This window comes from Macaca mulatta, chromosome 14 (assembly GCF_049350105.2).
Source record: "Macaca mulatta isolate MMU2019108-1 chromosome 14, T2T-MMU8v2.0, whole genome shotgun sequence".
Taxonomy (NCBI): Eukaryota; Metazoa; Chordata; class Mammalia; order Primates; family Cercopithecidae; genus Macaca; species Macaca mulatta.
The window spans coordinates 54,417,385-54,430,123 of NC_133419.1; positions in this window are offsets into that span (position 1 = coordinate 54,417,385).

Sequence of the window (12,739 nt, forward strand, 5' to 3'; positions counted from 1 at the left end):
AGGAAGGAAGGAAGGAAGGAAGGAAGGAAGGAAGGAAGGAAGGAAGGGAGGGAGGGAGGGAGGGAGGGAGGGAGGGAGGGAGGGAGGGAGGGAAGAAAGGGAAGAAAGGGAGGAAGGAAGGAAGGAAGGAAGGAAGGAAGGAAGGAAGGAAGGAAAAGAAAGAAAGAGAGAAAGAAAAGAAAAGAAAAGAAAAAAGAATATAAGAGAAAAAGTTGACTAGTAGTTAGTGAAGGAAGGTAACACAAAAGAATGTTCCAGGCAGAGGAAACTGTGCACACAAGTCCAGTGGTGGATAGGAGCATGGCACTTGAAACAAAGGCAAGTTCAACAGTGCTGGAGTGAAAGAGGCACAGGATGAGGCTGGTGGTGGTGGAGCAGCAAGAGGCAAAACCAGGCATGTTGTAGGCCAGTGGGGGTTGTGGCTTACCCCAGGGGCTGTAAAAAGCCATCTCACATTTGAGTCTCGGGGAAGCATACCAGTCTCTGTAAAACCAGAATCATGTAAGTCCCCTCTTCGAGGGGGGAAAAATATATATGAAATGAATCACCTTTTGAGAAGCAAATCAGCTTTAATTAAAGAGAAATGGAAGAAAATCACTTGGACCTAAAAGTGCTTTTGTTTATTCAGGCATTATGCTGTAAAATGCTTTTCTTGCCTAATAAGAGAAACTGGAGGATAAAAATTGTTTACAATCTAGGTAGTTAATGAATCTACATGCTTACAAGTCAGATTGAGACAAGGTCTCAGTAAAACTGAACTAGATTATGCTCTTCCTAAGTGACAAATTTCTCAGTTGCCACTTCACAGAAAGAGATAAGGACTGTCTTTCTGTCAAATTGCTTTGACAGGCTTGTTTTTTACCCTTCTGAAATGTAAACCTTTAGTGTTCTTATGCGAACATCAAGAATTGTGAAACATGTTTTAGATAATCACGGGAAGTCATAAAACATACCTGGTGTATGTAGGAGGCTGTAATTGTGGAAAATATGTAATTATTATTAGTAACCAGATATAACTGAATGTAAAATGGATTAAATTTTTCTTCTTCTGTTCCTTGTCTGAGCCCCATTATTGACTAACAAGATAAATCCACCATTTACAGTTTCAGGCATTTGAAACAGCAGCAATCTTTCCTTGGGAGCTATTAAAATAAAAATGGGAGCTTTGCTCATACTTCACTCCCTCTGGTTAACCTGTCCTCGGCTGGCCCAGCCACTCCTCCCCAAACTAATCCGCTTCACTTTTCACACCCCTTAGCTTGTTCCGTTGCCCCTGCTTGGAATTCCCTTCCAAGTTTCAGCTCCAGAGCTTAGCGTTTCATACCACATGACTAAGAAGACTCTGCTACTTATTGGCAAGAAACCCATATTGTAAATTCAGGTCTTTGGAGTAACGAGTAAACCTCTTGAAAGCCGCAACTCTAAATCCAATTTGCGACCATTTGCTGATTTCATTCTTTATGTGGCAAAAACGACCAAGGGAGGAACATGCAGACTAAAAATGTATAGTCAAATGACATATCCTGTAAATCAAAACGACATTGACTGACCCCTCTTCATAAAGCATGGGCCTTTGTGCTGCCCCCTAGTGGCTAGGGTGAAAGAGTCGGTGAACCACCCATACCTTCCCTCTCCCTCAATCCCACCACAGTCAGAGGCACACACTGTGCATGGCCCAGAAGCCCGGGTTATAGAAACATTTGTGGCCAGAGTGAGGCTGCCTGCCTCACCTGGGAATTGAACCTGTTCACCTTGGCCTCAACTAATGCCAAGCCAAATGGCAACAGACGATTTGGGAATGAAATGATCCTGGGTATGTCCCATGGTCAATTTGGTGATATTATTAACACAAACCCCCAGATCACTTAAGATAATATTAAGATTTGGCATCTCTTCAAAGTGTTTCTCTCTGAGCAGTAGAAAGGCAGCAGGACAAATCTCGGCATCAGAAAGCAGAGGTTAAACAATCCTCCCCATGCTGCAGCTGACAGAATGAGGTCAAACGGAGTGAGCTCCAGGTGACGTCTGAGGATGCAGTCCACTTGGGCATTGTACCCAAAGCTGTATCCACAAACTGCCAATCAAAATGGCACCTTGGAAATCTGGTATGTTTGATCTGGTTGGACAACCACATCAGGTCATGCAAGCAAAGAACTTCCAAGTTTAATGCTCCACGAGTTCACATGAATCCTATTAGCTCAGAGCTTATCCCACACAGACATCCCCCTGGACTCCAACAGTTAGATATTGCTGCCTTTGTCATTCCAAACCACCACTGTGCGGGCAGCTGCTCCTCTCTCAGACTGTCCTAATTAGCAGCATGGTGCTCATTAACAGCCGCTGCGTGTTCAAATGTTCTCCCCCGCATGGAGCCAGGCCTGCAAAGCCTCCCAAAATACATCCTCCTGCTAAAGTGGTGCGTGCCATGGCAGCAGATGTTTGCTGATGATGGGCCTGGCAATTTGCTTTTCCAGGATCTAAGATCCTGATTCCTCCCAGAGCCAGTCAGGGTGGGGCAAAGCACCCAGAGGCAATGCCACCATCATACAGACTCAAGGAGCTTAGCTGGGCATCTGGAATGTAGCAGGCAAGAAACTAATGTTAGCTATCAACAGGGCTGATATTCAGCTAGTTTGCACCCAGACTGACATAGTAATTGTCAAAATGACTGTCTTCCTGGATGGTAAATAGCTGCTGTCTCTAGCTCCTGCTCACCCAATGTCCACCACAACCACCACTAATATCACCATCATTATGGTGGTGTGAGGGCCTCTTTCTTGGGACCCCCAGAACCTCTGACAAGCCAACATCCACTCTGATTGATCAATGCCATAGACACCAGTCATTACATTCAATACCATGCCTGGCTATCACTATTATCATTCTCATGATCATTATTTAGGGACTGATACTCTCACAAACATTTCTACCAGAAACTCTACCCCAGCCCTCCAGGTTCTCCCCTACTTCTCTGATTTCTCCTTATTCTCCACAGCAGGTTCTTATCCTCTGCCCATCTTTTGAATAATTATATTTCCTTAGTCATCTCATCCACAGCCAAGACTTCCCCTGCATTGCTTGGGGATTTGCCAATCCCATTGCTGAGGATTTCTTGGCCTAGCTGGGTTGGAACTATGCTTCCAATGATTCCCTTCACTGCACAGTTTTGTGTTAGCATGAACCATGAGAGGCATTTACAGATTTGAAAGGCAGAAGTGAAGCCAGAGACCATTTTCCTTCTGCTCTCAGAGAGCCTCTGCAGGGCAGCAGGTGTGGTTGCTGTCTCTCTATCCGCCCACCTCACCCATGTGAGGCAGTAGCCAGGTGGGCCACTTCTCCAGCTCCTGCTGGCTTTTGCCCTTCATCTGGGACAAGAGCACACTAGGCTGTGTGATGGAGGAAACAAGCTTCTCCTGCAATGAAAGCTTAAAGGTGGTGAAAACATCAATGCAAGTTCTAGTCCAACCTCAAGAGTCCTGGCTCATCCTTGCAGGTCCTCTTTTGACCTGCTTCCCCACATCATATCCATCTTCCTTTTCTGGCTGCCTGCTCTGTGGACACAAAAGTATCAGCTGTAAATAAACTGTTGACCCAGTTCCTGCAGTGCATAAGTTCAAATCCCTATAATAAATCTCTGCTTATATCTATATCTGTATATCTATATGTAGACAGATAGATGATAGATTAGACAGATGATAGATTAGAGAGGTGATACTTAGATTAGATGACAGATGGATACATAGATTAGATCGATACAAGATTGGATAGGTAAATGATAGATAGATAGATAGATAGATAGATAGATAGATAGATAGATAGAGATTGCCTCATGGTCTGCTTCTCTGATTGAGCTCTGACTGATGCAAACATCCACCCAGTCACTTAAGCCCTAAATCTAGTATCATCTCACTTCCTGTCTCTTCATCACTCTCAACATCTAAGTATCCATCCAACAAGCCATTCAACTTTCCAAACCTGTTTTGTTCTTCGGATACTTGAATATTTTTACTTCATTCTGCCTTATGTTGGGATTTGACAATTGTTTTCTAAAACAGCAGCTGCACCGAAGGCTCATGCCAGTGAAAGTTTCAGCACTCAGAGGGACAGAGCCATGCACAGCCCAAGATGCAAGGCCTGGCACATCCACCTGCTCACCTGCTACCTACCACCCAGTCCTCCTCTGCCTGGACACTATTAACAATGGACAGGGTCCCAGCACCAGTTCTGCATCAACCCCACATGTTAGTCCCTTCTTCTGTACTCAGAGCATTCATAGTCCCTTAACAATTCATCATGAGACAGTGGTCAAGCCATCCCCCTTCTGCGCACCCCATGATACATTCCAGTTTGCTGAGATCCCTTTGCAGTGTTGCACACAATAGTACCCAGGGCACCAGATGCAGCTGAAGCCCCATGCACTGGCACAACTGCCACATTTGGAATCATGACCGCATGATCTTCTCAGGGCCTTTGAAAGTGACAAACCCACCAGCTGGGAGAAGGCTTGGGATGGCAATGAGCTTCGCCTGCTTTGACAGCAGAGGTTACAGCAGATGCTGTTGTGTTTTATTGTGTGGCAAATGGATGTGACGCGGGAGAAGAGGAAAATAGAACCTGGGAAAGGGCACACGAGTCTTTCCGGGCGGCCCCAACAGATGGGGCCATATATAACGAGATAACACAGGTTCCAATCCCAGAGCCAGCTGCTGAGGCGCGACTTCCTTCTTAACAGAAAAAGTAGAAATTTTCCTTGAAATGAGAACTACAAGGCAGACATATGTGCCCAAGGAGAGCTTGAGGATTGAATGCCCCCACGGGGCTTTTTGGGGAGCCAGCCGTTTCTACTGAAAATGCCACCGCAGGTGGAGGCGGACTCCTTGTTACCTGCTCAGACTGGATGAGAAACAAACCTGAGCATTCTGTGTGCACTTTCCATAGGCTCAGGGCGACCGGATCTCTGATTGATGTCATTTTGGGCAGCTGTCTCCTTGGAGCTATTATTTCTCCAATTTTCTTTTGCCAGAAAAACAACTAAAGAGCTCCAGTACTCCCCACTTCCCTGGGACATTTTTTTTTTTTTTTAGAATGTATCCATAAAATTCTATCTTTAAAAAGGAGTTGCTCAGCTTTCAGTTTTCAACATGTGGATAATTGATTTGTTACAACTCACAAAAGAGCATTTGTCATTTTGTAACAACCAAGACCAACATGCTTCCTCCAGAGATGAGCGTGGAAGCACTTGACTTATTGCTGCCATTAAAGTGAAGTGTTCGGCTGATTATTTGGTATTTCAGAATTCCTTATAAATCACCACCTTATTTTGGTGATTACAATTTTAAGAAGAGATGCTTGATTTAGTGGCAGCATCAGGGAGGAGGAGGGAGAGAGAGGGAGGAGCTGGCAGGAAGAGCAGCAAAGGCAAGAAGCTCAATAAACATACAATTGGAAACATCTGTCTGGTGCATTGCCCTCTTCTCCATAACTTGCAGCTCAAGTTATATGCCTACACCTAGGAAATTTACATTACTGGGCCTTTGTCAAAAAAATATAAGAAGGGGAAGGGACCCAGGGCTCTTTGCAGTGTGGGATGTGCCACTGCACTCAGCATTCTGGTTTCACGCTAGTTGGGGGTAGAAGAGAGTAGAGCTCCAAAGTGAAATTCATCCTATTGTAACGCATGGGCAAGTCATGAGATCTGGGCCCATGTTCACGGAGAAAACAAGCAAGCAGAGGGCTGGCTCCAGCTGGACACAGCTGGATTCTGAGATGCAACAAAGTGGAAAATGACTTCTTAAGCCCCAGTGAGTCCATCAATCAACTGCATTTATTGACAGCTAAAGGGAGACAGACAAAAGCAGCAGGTGCTTGGAGGAATCCAGGAATGTTAGACTCAATGTCTGCCCTGGGTAAACTTACAGACTAAGAGAGCAGACCCAAGTGGCATGCAGATTGTCCCCCACAGATTAAAAAGCTATGCAAATTAAGTCCTGGACGTGGTCATGCATAGGTGGCACTTGGTTCATCATGTCTCCCCCAGCTGTAAGTTGGTATCTGAAATGTCTGTCTTAGGGAACAAAGACCTCTACTCCCACAATGAGAGGCCAGGCTTGAATGTCAAATGCCCCAGGAGAAGGAATGTGTTGGTAGTCAGACCCTGCCTGGTGGAATATGTTCAATGCTGAATTTTTTAAACTGGAGCATATACAGATGCCTAGGTGGCCAGAATGGTGGGAGAATCCAAAACTAGTCCTATAGGGAATATGTAAAGTAAACAGGACACTTGGCCGAGAGAAAAGAAGGGTCATGAGAGCTCACACGGACCTGAAAGGCTATCATGGGAAGGGGGAAACAATTTGTTTTGTAATTGCTCTAGAGAGGAGAGTGAGGACTGCTGGTGGGAAGCTGCAGAGAGGCAAGTTTCAGTTCATTCTACTCTAGCAATTAGAGCTACCTGGATGTGGAGGAGTGGTACATGGCGAGTTTCCTGCCACGGGAGGAGTTAAAGGACAGTCTAGGTGGCCATGTTAGAGTCACAAATCAGAGAATCTCTGCATTTGGTGGAATGTAAAACTAGATGCAATTCAAGGTCGGTTGCCACTGTAAGATTATATGACACTGTGACCTAAATTCACACTAAAGTATGAATGTTTGACAGGTTCTTTCCAGAAAGTATACTGTATTAAAACCAGAGGAGAATATATTATAAAAAATGATGGATATGCTAACAAAACCATATGTGCCTCTAACAGGAGAAATGGGCTTTGAAATGGATGATGACTGTGGGCGTCCATTTCAGCACTGAGACTCAGAGTGTTTCAAAGGCTTGTCCCAAGACATACAACCATTCATAGAAAGCAGAACATCTAGTTTATGAACCAGGGCCTATTTGACTTCATTGCCCATGCTATTTGCCATAATGTTATAAGTAAGGTGGGACTTATAGGTATTCCTAACCTCCAGGATATTAAGTTGTGGGCTAAGGCCACGTATGTGGCTTTGAACGCACAGTGATGCCCAAAGGGAGTAGGAAGGGCTGCATGAAAAGATAGTAGTACAGGCTCCCATGTCCCATGCTCCATACATCCTTCACATGCCTGGCTGAATGTGTACATACACACACGGCCACACATATAGGGCTGCATGTGTGCCTATACAGCCATATATATGTACTGTTAGCCGTCTGATGAAAAGGTCCAGGGTAAAGGTGGGTTTCACTTCAGCAAGGCTGTTGGCTGTTCCCTGACAGTCTCCCAGGGTAGCATTCACTACTTAAGCAAATTCCCTAGTCTAGGGCCTGGCCCTCATCCTCTTAGGCCTGAAAACAAGATTCTGTCAGTTCCCCAGAGGAAGAGGATTCAGGAAGGCAAATTCACCCAAAGCTCACAAGAGATGGTCATCTAAACCAGTCACCAGCGTGTTCATTTGCCGCCAGGGCTCTCAGTGCCAAGACACCTGGATATGTGAGCCCGAGCAGGTCCCTTCCTCCTGGAGATAGCTTCGTACAAAGCCATCAGGAAGCAGGCAGTCGGGGAGCATGGAGCCAGCTCAGGGTCACGGGGAAGGACTGGGTTTCTTGGGCCGGAGTGGCTTGATGCCTCATCGCCCAGAAAGACAGGCTCAGAGGAGCAGACTGAGGCCTCGCCCTCCACTCTCCCTGCACAAAGCCTCCACCTCTGCCCTTGCAGCACCTTGATGGGGGCTCCTGAAGCCGGCCAGCCCTGCTTCTGCCTGACTGTCCCCACCTCTTTCCAGAGGTTGCAGTCTCCATATCTCACTGCCGCTCCATGGTGGCTCTGCTGAGCTCTATCTGATCCTATCTGACCTACTTTATGGTTGAACTCTAAGAGAAGACTCCATTTCCCTTATCTCCTGATGGTTGGAGTCATGGCACCATGATTGCCCCTCACTACACATACTTGGAGACACCCCTCACTTGGAGGAGCAGGCGGAGGCCCTCAGCAGGCAGAGTCAGCCAGGCTGGGGAAAAGGTGCTACAAGAGTATCATGGCCTCTGCTTCCTGGTGCTGCGTATACTGCTGAGTGGGTCCACACTGCAAGATCCCCCAACCCCATCCCACCACAGAGCAACTCAGGAATGTCAGCTCCCATCGTCAGCCTGGAAGTGAGTTCCTTTGTCCCAACCTGGGAAGGCATATGCAGCTCTGAGGCTCTTTCTGAGCCCAGTTCACAGACCTCTGCATCCACAGCCCTGGAGTTCCTCTTCCAACCCTGGCCCTGTAACTGGCTGTCTTACTTGCTGAGTATCCCATCCTCCCTCCAAACCTGAGCCCAACCCTGAGCTCCTGCAGCCACTCCCCACAGAGCCCATTCTACTTCCTGGAGCTCCCCATGGCCTGCTGGTATCCTCTTAGAAGGGAACATTCATTCGGTTAATAACAAAACATTACTAATAACAAGAGCTTACCATATGCCACCAAGCACCCTGCTGAATGTTTTACATGCATTAGAATCTCATTTAATCCTCCAAACAACCCCAAGAGGCCATCCACACTTCGTGAATGAGGAAACCAAGAAGCCAAGAGTAGAATCCCCCATGTCACACAGCTAATATATGCCAGGACCAGGACTGGCACTCAGATCTGCCTGCTTCCACAGCCCACGATTATAAGTGCTACCCTATCTTGCCATGCCTGGGGCAGCACCATCCGGCTAGTGACAGTACCAGGCATGCCTCACCAGGGAAGGGAGTAGTGAGAGGTCTTCTCCCTTCCACAATTGTTCAGAAGGGCTAAGAAGAAAAACAAATGTAGTCTAGAGGAAAGGAGTAATGGGGGTTGCTATTTAGATAGGATGATCAGAGTTTCACTCTGCCAACTGCCCCCCAACTTTGATATGAACTATTACACTCTTCTTAGTTCTATATGTATTGCAAGAGCAGCTTTGATCTTGTTTTAAGCAAGTTGTTGCCCCCTAAAGCCTTGCAACATGAAAACTCTAGAGCCATCCTGACTTGATTCTTCCGTCAATATCCTGGGATAGGACCACTTACAGGCGAACCTCGTGGTACCAGGGTCTGTCCTCCCTAGAACCAAGCTCTGAGGCCAGGACAGCTTTTGCCAAGCTGTGCCTGTGCCCTGGCTAGTTTGCTTTCTCCCAGGCACCCCTAGCTCCCCAGCTCACAAACTTTGGGGCTTTCTGCACTCAGGCTGCCTCTTGCAGAGCCTCCCCATTATGCATGGAAAAAGCTCCTTCCTTCCTATGGTTCATTGACATGCATCCAAAAAGAGGAAAATTGCACTGAGAGAAAAAAAAAAAAACCAAGCTACGGTTTTAAGATTTCCTGGCATAATTCAAAGGAAGATTATGCTAAGTATGAGGAAAAAATCTTTTCATCAAAGGAACATCATTAGAATTTTCCACATCATTTAAGCCTCTGTGATGATTTAAACCAGTGGATTTCTTAAAATAATAATACAATAATAATATGACTACCATTCTAAAAGCACACAAAACATGTTTAAGTAAATGCTTGGGAAGCTGCTCACCATGTCTTTTGATGGGTCCTTTTCCCCTTTCAATACCTACAGGAACCGACAATCATGATTTTCTGAGTAACTACCATGAAAATGGAATTGGCCAGAAAACCTTGCCTACGAGACTGTAGCACGCACAGGAGAGAAGTTGAGAGGGGCCACAATTAGACAATTGGGAATGGCAGGTCTGTTCAACAAATATATTTTGAGTACCTACTGTATGCCAGGACCTGTGCTAGGCATTTATGATATAAATTTCTAAAAAGAAGAAAAAAAAAGACCTGGTCCCCAGCCTCAGACAGTTCCCAGTGCCGTGGGGGTGACAGAATGGTGAGCCAGCCGCTATAGTATGGTAAAGTTCAGGGTACCTTTCATACACACACAGCCAGCAACTCTAGATTTAAACTCCAACTTGTCGGTTCACTTGGGAGAGTCATCGACTCTCTCTGTGCCTCTGTTCCTTCACATACAAAATGAGGATGAGGACAGCAGCAGTGAACTGAAGTATGTAGAAGGGTCCAGAAGAGTGCCTGTCACAAGCTGTATGTACTGGCCACTCTTGCTATTGTGGGCAGGACACCCAGGCTCAGGCTAGATGGGAAGTTAGACCAGCGGAGAAGATGGGAAGTGGAGGGAACGGCACGGGCAAAGCACAGGCGTCAATGGTAGCTTGAAGGTGAGCTGCTCTGTCCCTGGAATGATGGAAGATGGAATTTGGAGAGGAGAGTAGTAGCAGATACAGTAGGGAGGTACAAAGGGATAGCCCCATAGGGAATCTTTGTCATGCTAAGGAGCTTGAGTGTTTTATTTACATGTTGAAAGCTGGTGAAGGATTTTAAAGAGAAAGGAACAGAATCAGGTCTGCAGCCTAGAAGAGAGCTTATCCTGGGGAGAGGCTGGAAATGGTCTGGGGCTCTCACTGGCAGAGCCAGACACAACCTTCCTCTCAGGAAACCATGAGGACACAAAAGTAGGATGGATCAAAAGAAGGAATCAAAACATAAAAATTTAAAAATTTTAAAGTTTAGTTCCTTAGCTGCACTGGCCACATTTCAAGCACTCAATAGCCCCATGTGGCTAGTGGCTATTGTACTGGATGGCAGCACAGCAAAAATATCCTACACTGAGGCCTAGGGTTGGTGAATCCCAACCATAAACACACAGATGAGGCTCTCCAAACGTGTGAGGATTGCCCTGTAGCCTAGAGACAGACGAAAGCAGATGGGGAAAAGCAATTTGGGAAAAACAGAGACTATACAGGGAAAAAACATCAAAATATCTATTGCTATTAACCCTAGGGAAGTATCTAAAGATTTTGAATTCATTAAATTAGAACAGCATACTATTAAAAAGCAATATTCAGAAGACAACACAAAAAAAGCACTCATAGAAAGTAACAGAAACCTGTGAGCAGAAATCAAAGATTCAATACAAAAACTGGAAGATAAAATAAAATAGATGATCCAGAAAGCACAGCAAACAGATAAGGAGATGGAAAATGAGGGAGAGAAAAGATTTAAAAACATAAAAGATCAACTCAGACAATCCAGTCACTGAAAAATAGGAACTCTAGACATAGAAAGGATAAAATGGTAGAGAGAGAAACACTAAAAATAAGTTCAAGAAAATATTCTGGAGCTGAAGGACATGGGTTTCTAGAATGAAAAGGCCTATTGAGTACCCAGCTTAGTGGATAAAAGCAGTCACTCATATGGTTTGGATGTTTGTTCCTTCCAAATCCTTTGTTGAAATGTGATTCCCAGAGTTGGAGGTAGAGCCTGGTGGGAGATGATTGGATCATGGGGGCGGATAGTTTAGCACACCATCCCCTTGGTGATGAGTTCTCTCTCAGTCCACATGACATCTGGTTGTTTAAGGGAGACTGGGAGCTCCCCCTTCTGTCTCTCTCTCTTTCTCTTTTTAATTATTTTTTTCTTAGTCTGTTGTGTGTTGCTAACCCCTTCTCTCTTTCTTGCTCTCGTGCTCATCATGTGACATACTCCTACTTCATCTTCCACCATGAGTAAAAGCTCCCCGAGGCCTCACCAGAAGCTAAGCAGATGCCAGTGCCATGCTTCCTGTACAGCCTGCAGAACCATGAGCCAATTAAACCTCTTTCCTTTATAAATTACCTAGTCTCAGGTATTCCTTTATTGTGGCACAAAAACAGACTAATACAGTCAATCATTCTAAAGCATACATAGAAGGGAAATTTCAGAACCCTGGGGGCAAATAAAATACCCTAGGAGCCCACAAAGGGAGTAGGGAGAAAAGATTACAAATAATGGCCCAAGCACTTAAAACCCAGCTAATGAGCCCTCCATGGGTGCAGATAAACAGCTAGTAGCATAGCTGGGACTTAGGTGTCTTTCAGAAAGATGCCTCTTGGCATGTAGTAATGTCACCTTCCTCAACACCTGCCTGGTAGGTTGAGGAAATGGAAGAGCACAGAGAGCAGAGAGGGATGTTAGCTCACCAAAATGTAAGTCCTTCATCAGACCCCTGGGCATTTATAACCTTTCACATGAAATACAAAACATTCTCAGGCCCACGATCACACAAGTAGTTGTGCTTTTAGTATTCGTTGACTGAGAAAACAGAATTCCAAAATACATCCCTGAAGCAACTACTAGTCTTAAGTATTTTCTTGTTCAAAAGAGCATCTATATACATTTGAAATAAAAGTGAATATATAATTTCAAAATATACTCGTTTATAGGCAATGCTTGCTGAGTGTACGGATCCATGGAACTCTTTGCAATAAATTCTCATTTCCCAATTATCAGGGTCCAAGGTCCACCTGTTGGAAAAGATTGATCCAAACTATGGGGCATAGGATACTCTGCAATAGCAGAGAAACACTGCTACCCCTCATGAAGTCCAACTATTAACAGATATTACCAAGATCATGAAATGGAAATCTTTCAGGAGGAAGAAGGAGAAAGCCCCAAGATTCCATGGGAAGATCCAGGTCTTTGTCTTCATCTCCTCCTGCATGGAGTTTGCCATCCATCCCTGCAGGCACCAAAGAGTAGCATCTAAGTGAGTGGTATCAGAGCTCTCTCCCCAGTCTCCTAACAATTATCCTTGTCCCTCCACCCTGACCCACTCCAGTGAGCAATCCAATACGTGCCAGGCTAGGTGCTGCATACTTTAGTATATGCCATCTCTTATTGTTTAATCTTTACAACAACCTCGTGGAGTGGATATTAATATCCTCATTTTAAATATGGAAACTGAGGATG